Source organism: Taudactylus pleione, unplaced genomic scaffold, assembly GCF_031769625.1.
Source record: "Taudactylus pleione unplaced genomic scaffold, aTauple2 ptg000032l, whole genome shotgun sequence".
Classification (NCBI taxonomy): Eukaryota; Metazoa; Chordata; class Amphibia; order Anura; family Myobatrachidae; genus Taudactylus; species Taudactylus pleione.
In genome coordinates this window covers 18,276,805-18,288,751 of record NW_028284434.1, presented here as the reverse complement: position 1 = coordinate 18,288,751, position 11,947 = coordinate 18,276,805, and positions in this window count along the sequence as shown.

Genomic DNA, 11,947 nt, shown 5'->3' with positions numbered 1-11,947 from the left:
ATTAGTGTGCAGTGGCACAGTGGTTGAAAGTCGCTCATCTAGACTGATGGTAATTCAGGCAGTGAGCTGTTTTGAGATATGTCAGGTTTTTTGTTTGAGATGTGCAGGCTTGGATAGGTTCGAGTTTGCACACCAAGTTCGGATTTTTCCCTCCAAAAAATGGGACTCAGAAAGAGGTAAAACGTCATCTTGCATGGACAAACATCATCATTTTGTCCAGGAATTATGATGTTTGTCCATAGTGTATGCCCAGCATATCTCTCCCCCACCCCCCCTCCAGCAGCTAACATTTAAGGCACAACGCTATACTTACAATCTGAATGGTGGCTGTTTGGATTCCTGTGTCAGAATCTAAACTGGCATTGGGATTTCATTACCTACGTTTAGTCCCAGGTCGGACTTCAGACACTAGGATTTCAACAGCTGGCATCCCATCCGTCAGCAAACTACTTCCCCCCAGTGTTCATGCATAACTGGTACTGCAAATCCCAGTGCTCCTGTATAGCTGGTACTGCTTATCCCAAATCATCATATATCTATAACGTTCCCTTTTTTAAGGTAGAGCCTTCCAGAACATTGCTCATACAGTATGTCAAAAAAAGAGGAAGAGAAAAGCGAAAGACTCCATATGAGAGGCACACTCCTATTATAATGAAAATTAGTAACCTTAAAACTCTAAATGTTATTGATGTTAATTAAAATTAATAAAGAAAAAATGGCTAGGATCACCTATCAGGTTAGATTTATATACAAAACAAAAGGACAATTCTCCAATCATAGGAGATTCACTGAGACATTCTTGCAATTACCTTTGTACATATTATCGTTACTCGTGGGAAATAATCATGCAATTCCTATAATCAAGTGATTGAATTTATCTATCAACACCCAAGAGAAAAGGAAAAAAATATAAGAATATACATTTGATATAGTAAACAATCATATTAATATACTGTATATAAAGCTTAATGGCACAGATGTTCCAAAATGCCTATAAGCAGACTCATTGCCTACAAATATCTCAATAAAGGAATAAGCAGTGAGTCATCCTATTATCAGTAACAATAAGCAACAAGTAACATAAAAAAACATATATTCACAAAAAATAGCACTCTAAGGTGCAGAAAAAAGTGAAATAATAACAGAATATAAATAGTGTTGAAATGAAAAAAATACAGTGTTAAAATGTTGAACACCACGGATAACCACCTTAATGCAGTTAATATTGGTAGTTGAGGCATCCCTGAAATTCTACCTGGGAGAGTACATATAGCACAAAATGGATCCTAACATGTGATAGGTATAGATAATAAGAGTTGTGTACTTATATAACTGGGATCTGCTGTTTCCTGTCTTATAAATAGAGGACAGGAAATGAGAGTCCCAAGTACTGGCACAAAGAAAACAGATAAGCTGTTTCTGCTTTTAAAGCCTAATCACACCATTATCCCTGTTGCAAAATAGCAGTGCAGAGAATCCCGGTGGCTGGCAGTAATGAGAGAGCAGTAAAAAAGTGGAAGTAAGTACCTGACACTTAGTCTCCCTTCAATTGTGTTATTCGTGGTGCAGGGGTCCAGAGTGTGCACTGTAGAACCCCCAGCAGGCTGACCGACGCGCATTTCATTGGGGCTTTTTCAAGGAAGCACAAGGCTTTTGTATTCAGACCGGGATTAAATAGCGCCGGCTGTTAGATGATAGGTTGCCATGTCAGATTTTCAGATAAATCTGCCAATCCACGCATAGTATCAGTTAGAGGAGTGGGACTGTTCTGATGACATCATGTTCATCCAATCAGTGAGATACCCACATCTTTTCGGAATGACAGCTGAGTTTGCAACTCAGTAGTTATATGTTAATACTTATGGCTACAATGCAGTGAGAGAAAATTCAAGGATAAAATATAGTGAGTAGATTATCTGTATTCAAAATCATATATATTACTCCTCACTGTGAATTTAGATGGTATATGATCTTTGTTATTGTCATATAATTGTCACTGCCTATTATTATTATTATTATTATCCTTTATTTATATGGTGCCACAAGTGTTCCGCAGCACCTTACATAGTACATAGAACTAATAACTGAACAAGAAACAAGTAACTTACAGTACATTACAGTTCTGGACAAGGACATGATTTATATACATTGCTGCAATAGTGATTAAAACACTCACAATAAGTAGCAGGGAGTTGGCAGTCAAGTGTTAGGTGCCCTTATGGGGAGTAAGGAGCAGAAGAAAATATAAAGAGAAGCACATGAGTATTAATTAGCACAGTGAAGTACATTTCCTGCTTCCTAATGGCTGTCAGATTATAGCAGCACATCCAGCAAGAATATATGGATATCACAAATTAGTGTTAAACATATAGTTGCTCTCCTCCATATCTTGATATTTTTCTCTGAATAGTACAAGGTATAATTTTCTGAGAACCATCCTTCAAAAACATTGGGATATTCTGATGATTGATCCAGATCTCAATAAACATCTTGACTCAAAAGTTCAAATCAGCTGACGTAGGGCACAAAACTTAAAAGACATCTTTGTTCATAGCCACTTCACTACAGAAAGTAAGAAGAAACCAATAACCCAAGGCTCTTTTCCGTGTGGCCAGTGTAAAGCCTGTCCCAACATTGTCAAGATGAAAGAGGTTTTTGATCGATTTGGAAAAAGACATCAGATTCGACAATTTATCAACTGCAATACTAATGCAGTGATATTCTGTCTTGAATGTACCTGTGTCAAACGTTACATACGAATGACAACCAGGCCACTGAAACAAAGGATACTGGGGGGCCTATTCATCAATACTAAAATAATGTTTTTAAGGACATTTTCCTTAAATAACATTATTTTAGTATTCCTGTAGAAACTTAACACAGGAGATATCACTGATATCTCCTTGCTAAGTCCACCTGTGTTAATTTCCACACTCCCCATACATTAGTATGGGGATATGGAAATTATGGTATTCATCAAATTCCTAAAATCATGTATTTTTGGAATTTGATGGAGTTACTATTCGCCACTGTGAGGTGGCGTATAGCGGGTTACACTTACCTGTGTCAGTGTGGGCAGGTCCCCGGCGTCTCCCTCCGCTGCTCTGGTCTCTCCTCTGGCTCCATCTGCTATGCTTTCATATGTTCTCCCAGCAGAACACAATAAAGTTAAGAAAAAAAAAAAAAACATTTTATTTTTTTTCTAAACAGTGCTGTGTGCTGTTGGGAGACCACATGACAGCATAGTAGTGATCCCCCTTATCCAGTGCCACCTGTAGTGGCCCTTCCTATTATTGCCCCCAGTAGTGGTCCCCCAAGTGTAGTGCCTCTTGTAGTAGGCCCCTTTTATAATAACCCAAGTGGTAGTTCCCCCCCAAGTAGTAGTCCCCAGTAGAGTAGGTCCTCCCAATGGAGCCCCCAGTAGTAGCCACCCCTCCCCCAGTAGAGGTCCCCCCAGTAGTAGCCACCCCTCCCCCAGTAGAGGTCCCCCCAGTAGTAGCCACCCCTCCTCCAGTAGAGGTCCCCCCAGTAGTAGCCACCCCTCCCCCAGTAGAGGTCCCCCGAGTAGTAGCCTCCCCTCCCCCAGTAGAGGTCCCCCCCAGTATTAGCCACCCCCCTGCCGCGTTGTGCAGATAGGTTTAAACAAAAAAAAAAAAATTATATATATATAAATATACTTACCTGAATCTCTGCTCCTGCTCCTGCTCCTGGTCGCGACGCCACTCCCGCCCAGGCTGGCGCGCTCAGCATTATGGGACTGATGTCATGACATCATGACGCCAGTCCCACTACCCACTACAGGAGCCAGGTGGAAGTCCGGCTCTTGCAGTGGGTGCTGCAGCAGTCAATGAGAGTCTATCTGACTCTCATTGGCTATTGTTTAACAAATGCATCGCCACCAGTGCTGGCGGTGATGCGTGTGTTATGCACAGCCTGAGCCCGCCTCCTGGTGCTATTGGGCAAGTGCTCAGGGGGAGGGAATGGGCTCAGGCATGCAGCACAGGACTGTCGCTGGAAGCCTAGCGTGGGTCCTGTGTAAATGTGTAGCGCTGACTGCACTCATTGCGGTCGTCGCTACACTGGCTAACTAGGGCAGGTGGGCTGGTACCTTGGCCGGCGGAGCCCCCCCGTGCCGCTGGTCCAACGGCGCCCAGGGCAAGCACCCTGCTCGCCCTGCCCTAGTTACACCACTGCTGGCTATTAACCCGAATGCGTGGGAGCTTGTAGCCACTGCCTGATTGCAGCTGCTCTCCGATCACTTTAGACACCACCCAGCAGACATGTGGGCATGGGACTGACCCAGCAGGAACTTTCCTGCTTTTTTGGTGGCCCAATCCGCCCTTGCATATATTCAATTAATATTAAGTATTGAAACCAATCTCAGATATTTTTTGAACCGGGTGCGCTGTGCATCACGGTGGTAGATTGTTTTTTAGGAGTGCCTTCCTATTGACTGTGTGTGTGCGTGTGTATGAATGTGTGTATGTATATATATATATATATATATAATATATATATATACACATACACACACAAATATACACATAATATATATATGACTGGACTGGTACTCTCTGATAAATACAACTCCTTGGGTGGCCTCAGTAGTAATATGGACAGGCTTAAATAAAGACTGTGGCACTCCAAGATTCTTGTAAATAATCATACATGTGTTGGCATACACCACCTGGTTTCAGAGCCCCTGTGGCTGTTTTTTCAAGGTAATCAAGTAAACATAGCCACAGGGACTCTGAAACATTTATGCCAATACATTAATCATTATTTACAAGAATCTTGTAGTGCAGTCTCTATTTAAGCATATCCTGTATATAAGCTCTGTGGCCTCCTCTCTGCTGTGGTGTTGCCTCCCCCTGATCCCTCTTCTCTAGTGTTTGGCTAGTGACCAGGGCAGTTTCTATCCCATCTGGCTCCCAGTGTGAGCATTTTAAAAAATTTTAAAGCCAGATAAAATGGTCCATATTAAATACATTTAAAAAAACACTCCAGCATCCCATCACCCTCTGTATACATAACAGTATGCACCTGTACTCCTATGTACACATAACATTATGCATATGTCCACCACTGTACACATAACTTTATGCATCTGTCCCTCTCTGTACACATAACATTATGATGCATCTGTCCCTCTCTGTACACATAACATTATGCATCTGTCCCCCTCTGTGCAAGTAACATTATGCTCCTGTCATCCTTTCAAACAAATATTGATGTACAATACTAGACTTATGCTGCGTATCCACTCCGTGGTATTAATGAGCAAGTGCAATCGCTCATTAATCGTGCACAAATTGTGCACTGTAATGTTGGAAACAACCAGCGATGCGCGCTCCCGCTAGTCATTTCCGACATCAATTATCAGCTGAACATGGCGGTCAATCATCAGATTGGCCATGTTTAGGGATGATGGAGGGTGCCTACACTGAACGAACAATCGTTCAGTGTAGGCACTGCAGGGGATGGGGAACGATGGTACGATTACAATGTAGTGGATGCGCACCTTAACAAGTGAAGTCTCAGTCTGACTCTTCTCAGTCCTGCTCCTCGCCTCTCTGAAAGGAAGAGGAGGAGCTTAGGGAATGAGAGAGCAGGTCAGCGGGCGGGCACCCACACTTGCAATTAAGCAATAATTTAGGATGTAAAGATAGTTGGGTTTGAGGCCACTTCCGATTTATATGGGATTGATTCCCCACAGCTGGGGAGGTGAGGTTGTCTAATCAATTGAGAGTGTTGTTTAAACTGGCTTCTCATGCAGTACATGATTGATCTCTGTGGTGATTGATTGATTGATTGATTGATTGGATTTGATGATAATATGTCTTGACAAAGGTCTCATCTCAATGGACTGAAAGGTCAACAGGTCTATATACAGTGATGATTGCTTTGTGAAATAAACCTTGCTGGCTTAAAATTATCTATATATAATCTAATTAAACATTACAATTATTAAATAATTTAACTTATATACTTTATATAATGCAGCCCCCCTCCCTCCCCCATCAAAGCAGTGACAGCCAGCCTGACAGGTGGGTTAACATCAGCCCTAGCCAGAGGAGCAGCTCCTCTTCATTGGCAGATTGGCACAGTGACAGTGCTGAAGCACATGCTGCAGGAGGGCGGGCAGATGTGCGGTGGCGGTGTGACATCATCATGCCACTTTGCGCAGCCAGAGGAGGTGGAGCTGGATATTGACAGCATTGCAATAGTCCTCCCAGTCGATATGTATACCTTGACTGGGTGGAAAATTAGACTCTACTCCACTCCGGCGGTTTCATGGACCATGACTGTAGGTCAACTGCAATGACAAGCGGGCGTCTGATCCGGCTGCTTGTCATTGTGCAATGGTGGAGGGGCAGTGGGCTAGTTAGGATTTAACTGTGTTAAGTATTTTTACCATCGTGGGGGGGATGCTCTGTGCAATCGCACAGCTTGCCCACCCCAGAAACGGACCTGCTAGTGACTGACCTCAATGGGGATTTCCAGAGTTCTAGTAACCGGTGGCATTTGCGGCCGCTCCCCTGAATCTTGGTGCCAGTCCTGCGGCTGCTCTGCCCTTTGCCCCATTCCTGGCTCCTGAACTGGTGGGCGTAGTGGCTGCTTGAACTGGAGACTGAGCCACGAGGTGTTACTCTCGTGCTCCGCAATGGCCCATGGGAGTAGCTGCTGCAGCAGCCCTCCCGCGGCCATTTCACATTTTACTGCTGAATGAGCTTCTGCACATGTGCAGAAGCTCATTCATGACTGCTGCCCGATCACTGTAGCAGCCATCAGCGCAGTCAGCCGGTGGTCAGAGTAAAGCAGCCCAGCAGAGGAGAGAGGGGACCAACCCAGTGGGAACTATCCCGCTGTCCCGGTGGCCCAATCCACCCCTGACAGACAGCAACATAATACACATTGCCTCCACATAAAAAACATATTTGCACTGGCACCAACAGACAGCAACATAATACACATTGCCTCCACATAAAAAAACATATTTACACTGGCCCCCACAGACAGCAACAGAATACACATCGCCTCCACATAAAAAAAAACAAATTTTTATTTTTATTCATATTAGTGTGCAGTGGCACAGTGGTTGAAAGTCGCTCATCTAGACTGATGGTAATTCAGGCAGTGAGCTGTTTTGAGATATGTCAGGTTTTTTGTTTGAGATGTGCAGGCTTGGATAGGTTCGAGTTTGCACACCAAGTTCGGATTTTTCCCTCCAAAAAATGGGACTCAGAAAGAGGTAAAACGTCATCTTGCATGGACAAACATCATCATTTTGTCCAGGAATTATGATGTTTGTCCATAGTGTATGCCCAGCATATCTCTCCCCCACCCCCCCTCCAGCAGCTAACATTTAAGGCACAACGCTATACTTACAATCTGAATGGTGGCTGTTTGGATTCCTGTGTCAGAATCTAAACTGGCATTGGGATTTCATTACCTACGTTTAGTCCCAGGTCGGACTTCAGACACTAGGATTTCAACAGCTGGCATCCCATCCGTCAGCAAACTACTTCCCCCCAGTGTTCATGCATAACTGGTACTGCAAATCCCAGTGCTCCTGTATAGCTGGTACTGCTTATCCCAAATCATCATATATCTATAACCTTCCCTTTTTTAAGGTAGAGCCTTCCAGAACATTGCTCATACAGTATGTCAAAAAAAGAGGAAGAGAAAAGCGAAAGACTCCATATGAGAGGCACACTCCTATTATAATGAAAATTAGTAACCTTAAAACTCTAAATGTTATTGATGTTAATTAAAATTAATAAAGAAAAAATGGCTAGGATCACCTATCAGGTTAGATTTATATACAAAACAAAAGGACAATTCTCCAATCATAGGAGATTCACTGAGACATTCTTGCAATTACCTTTGTACATATTATCGTTACTCGTGGGAAATAATCATGCAATTCCTATAATCAAGTGATTGAATTTATCTATCAACACCCAAGAGAAAAGGAAAAAAATATAAGAATATACATTTGATATAGTAAACAATCATATTAATATACTGTATATAAAGCTTAATGGCACAGATGTTCCAAAATGCCTATAAGCAGACTCATTGCCTACAAATATCTCAATAAAGGAATAAGCAGTGAGTCATCCTATTATCAGTAACAATAAGCAACAAGTAACATAAAAAAACATATATTCACAAAAAATAGCACTCTAAGGTGCAGAAAAAAGTGAAATAATAACAGAATATAAATAGTGTTGAAATGAAAAAAATACAGTGTTAAAATGTTGAACACCACGGATAACCACCTTAATGCAGTTAATATTGGTAGTTGAGGCATCCCTGAAATTCTACCTGGGAGAGTACATATAGCACAAAATGGATCCTAACATGTGATAGGTATAGATAATAAGAGTTGTGTACTTATATAACTGGGATCTGCTGTTTCCTGTCTTATAAATAGAGGACAGGAAATGAGAGTCCCAAGTACTGGCACAAAGAAAACAGATAAGCTGTTTCTGCTTTTAAAGCCTAATCACACCATTATCCCTGTTGCAAAATAGCAGTGCAGAGAATCCCGGTGGCTGGCAGTAATGAGAGAGCAGTAAAAAAGTGGAAGTAAGTACCTGACACTTAGTCTCCCTTCAATTGTGTTATTCGTGGTGCAGGGGTCCAGAGTGTGCACTGTAGAACCCCCAGCAGGCTGACCGACGCGCATTTCATTGGGGCTTTTTCAAGGAAGCACAAGGCTTTTGTATTCAGACCGGGATTAAATAGCGCCGGCTGTTAGATGATAGGTTGCCATGTCAGATTTTCAGATAAATCTGCCAATCCACGCATAGTATCAGTTAGAGGAGTGGGACTGTTCTGATGACATCATGTTCATCCAATCAGTGAGATACCCACATCTTTTCGGAATGACAGCTGAGTTTGCAACTCAGTAGTTATATGTTAATACTTATGGCTACAATGCAGTGAGAGAAAATTCAAGGATAAAATATAGTGAGTAGATTATCTGTATTCAAAATCATATATATTACTCCTCACTGTGAATTTAGATGGTATATGATCTTTGTTATTGTCATATAATTGTCACTGCCTATTATTATTATTATTATTATCCTTTATTTATATGGTGCCACAAGTGTTCCGCAGCACCTTACATAGTACATAGAACTAATAACTGAACAAGAAACAAGTAACTTACAGTACATTACAGTTCTGGACAAGGACATGATTTATATACATTGCTGCAATAGTGATTAAAACACTCACAATAAGTAGCAGGGAGTTGGCAGTCAAGTGTTAGGTGCCCTTATGGGGAGTAAGGAGCAGAAGAAAATATAAAGAGAAGCACATGAGTATTAATTAGCACAGTGAAGTACATTTCCTGCTTCCTAATGGCTGTCAGATTATAGCAGCACATCCAGCAAGAATATATGGATATCACAAATTAGTGTTAAACATATAGTTGCTCTCCTCCATATCTTGATATTTTTCTCTGAATAGTACAAGGTATAATTTTCTGAGAACCATCCTTCAAAAACATTGGGATATTCTGATGATTGATCCAGATCTCAATAAACATCTTGACTCAAAAGTTCAAATCAGCTGACGTAGGGCACAAAACTTAAAAGACATCTTTGTTCATAGCCACTTCACTACAGAAAGTAAGAAGAAACCAATAACCCAAGGCTCTTTTCCGTGTGGCCAGTGTAAAGCCTGTCCCAACATTGTCAAGATGAAAGAGGTTTTTGATCGATTTGGAAAAAGACATCAGATTCGACAATTTATCAACTGCAATACTAATGCAGTGATATTCTGTCTTGAATGTACCTGTGTCAAACGTTACATACGAATGACAACCAGGCCACTGAAACAAAGGATACTGGGGGGCCTATTCATCAATACTAAAATAATGTTTTTAAGGACATTTTCCTTAAATAACATTATTTTAGTATTCCTGTAGAAACTTAACACAGGAGATATCACTGATATCTCCTTGCTAAGTCCACCTGTGTTAATTTCCACACTCCCCATACATTAGTATGGGGATATGGAAATTATGGTATTCATCAAATTCCTAAAATCATGTATTTTTGGAATTTGATGGAGTTACTATTCGCCACTGTGAGGTGGCGTATAGCGGGTTACACTTACCTGTGTCAGTGTGGGCAGGTCCCCGGCGTCTCCCTCCGCTGCTCTGGTCTCTCCTCTGGCTCCATCTGCTATGCTTTCATATGTTCTCCCAGCAGAACACAATAAAGTTAAGAAAAAAAAAAAAAACATTTTATTTTTTTTCTAAACAGTGCTGTGTGCTGTTGGGAGACCACATGACAGCATAGTAGTGATCCCCCTTATCCAGTGCCACCTGTAGTGGCCCTTCCTATTATTGCCCCCAGTAGTGGTCCCCCAAGTGTAGTGCCTCTTGTAGTAGGCCCCTTTTATAATAACCCAAGTGGTAGTTCCCCCCCAAGTAGTAGTCCCCAGTAGAGTAGGTCCTCCCAATGGAGCCCCCAGTAGTAGCCACCCCTCCCCCAGTAGAGGTCCCCCCAGTAGTAGCCACCCCTCCCCCAGTAGAGGTCCCCCCAGTAGTAGCCACCCCTCCTCCAGTAGAGGTCCCCCCAGTAGTAGCCACCCCTCCCCCAGTAGAGGTCCCCCGAGTAGTAGCCTCCCCTCCCCCAGTAGAGGTCCCCCCCAGTATTAGCCACCCCCCTGCCGCGTTGTGCAGATAGGTTTAAACAAAAAAAAAAAAATTATATATATATAAATATACTTACCTGAATCTCTGCTCCTGCTCCTGCTCCTGGTCGCGACGCCACTCCCGCCCAGGCTGGCGCGCTCAGCATTATGGGACTGATGTCATGACATCATGACGCCAGTCCCACTACCCACTACAGGAGCCAGGTGGAAGTCCGGCTCTTGCAGTGGGTGCTGCAGCAGTCAATGAGAGTCTATCTGACTCTCATTGGCTATTGTTTAACAAATGCATCGCCACCAGTGCTGGCGGTGATGCGTGTGTTATGCACAGCCTGAGCCCGCCTCCTGGTGCTATTGGGCAAGTGCTCAGGGGGAGGGAATGGGCTCAGGCATGCAGCACAGGACTGTCGCTGGAAGCCTAGCGTGGGTCCTGTGTAAATGTGTAGCGCTGACTGCACTCATTGCGGTCGTCGCTACACTGGCTAACTAGGGCAGGTGGGCTGGTACCTTGGCCGGCGGAGCCCCCCCGTGCCGCTGGTCCAACGGCGCCCAGGGCAAGCACCCTGCTCGCCCTGCCCTAGTTACACCACTGCTGGCTATTAACCCGAATGCGTGGGAGCTTGTAGCCACTGCCTGATTGCAGCTGCTCTCCGATCACTTTAGACACCACCCAGCAGACATGTGGGCATGGGACTGACCCAGCAGGAACTTTCCTGCTTTTTTGGTGGCCCAATCCGCCCTTGCATATATTCAATTAATATTAAGTATTGAAACCAATCTCAGATATTTTTTGAACCGGGTGCGCTGTGCATCACGGTGGTAGATTGTTTTTTAGGAGTGCCTTCCTATTGACTGTGTGTGTGCGTGTGTATGAATGTGTGTATGTATATATATATATATATATATATATATAATATATATATATACACATACACACACAAATATACACATAATATATATATGACTGGACTGGTACTCTCTGATAAATACAACTCCTTGGGTGGCCTCAGTAGTAATATGGACAGGCTTAAATAAAGACTGTGGCACTCCAAGATTCTTGTAAATAATCATACATGTGTTGGCATACACCACCTGGTTTCAGAGCCCCTGTGGCTGTTTTTTCAAGGTAATCAAGTAAACATAGCCACAGGGACTCTGAAACATTTATGCCAATACATTAATCATTATTTACAAGAATCTTGTAGTGCAGTCTCTATTTAAGCATATCCTGTATATAAGCTCTGTGGCCTCCTCTCTGCTGTGGTGTTGC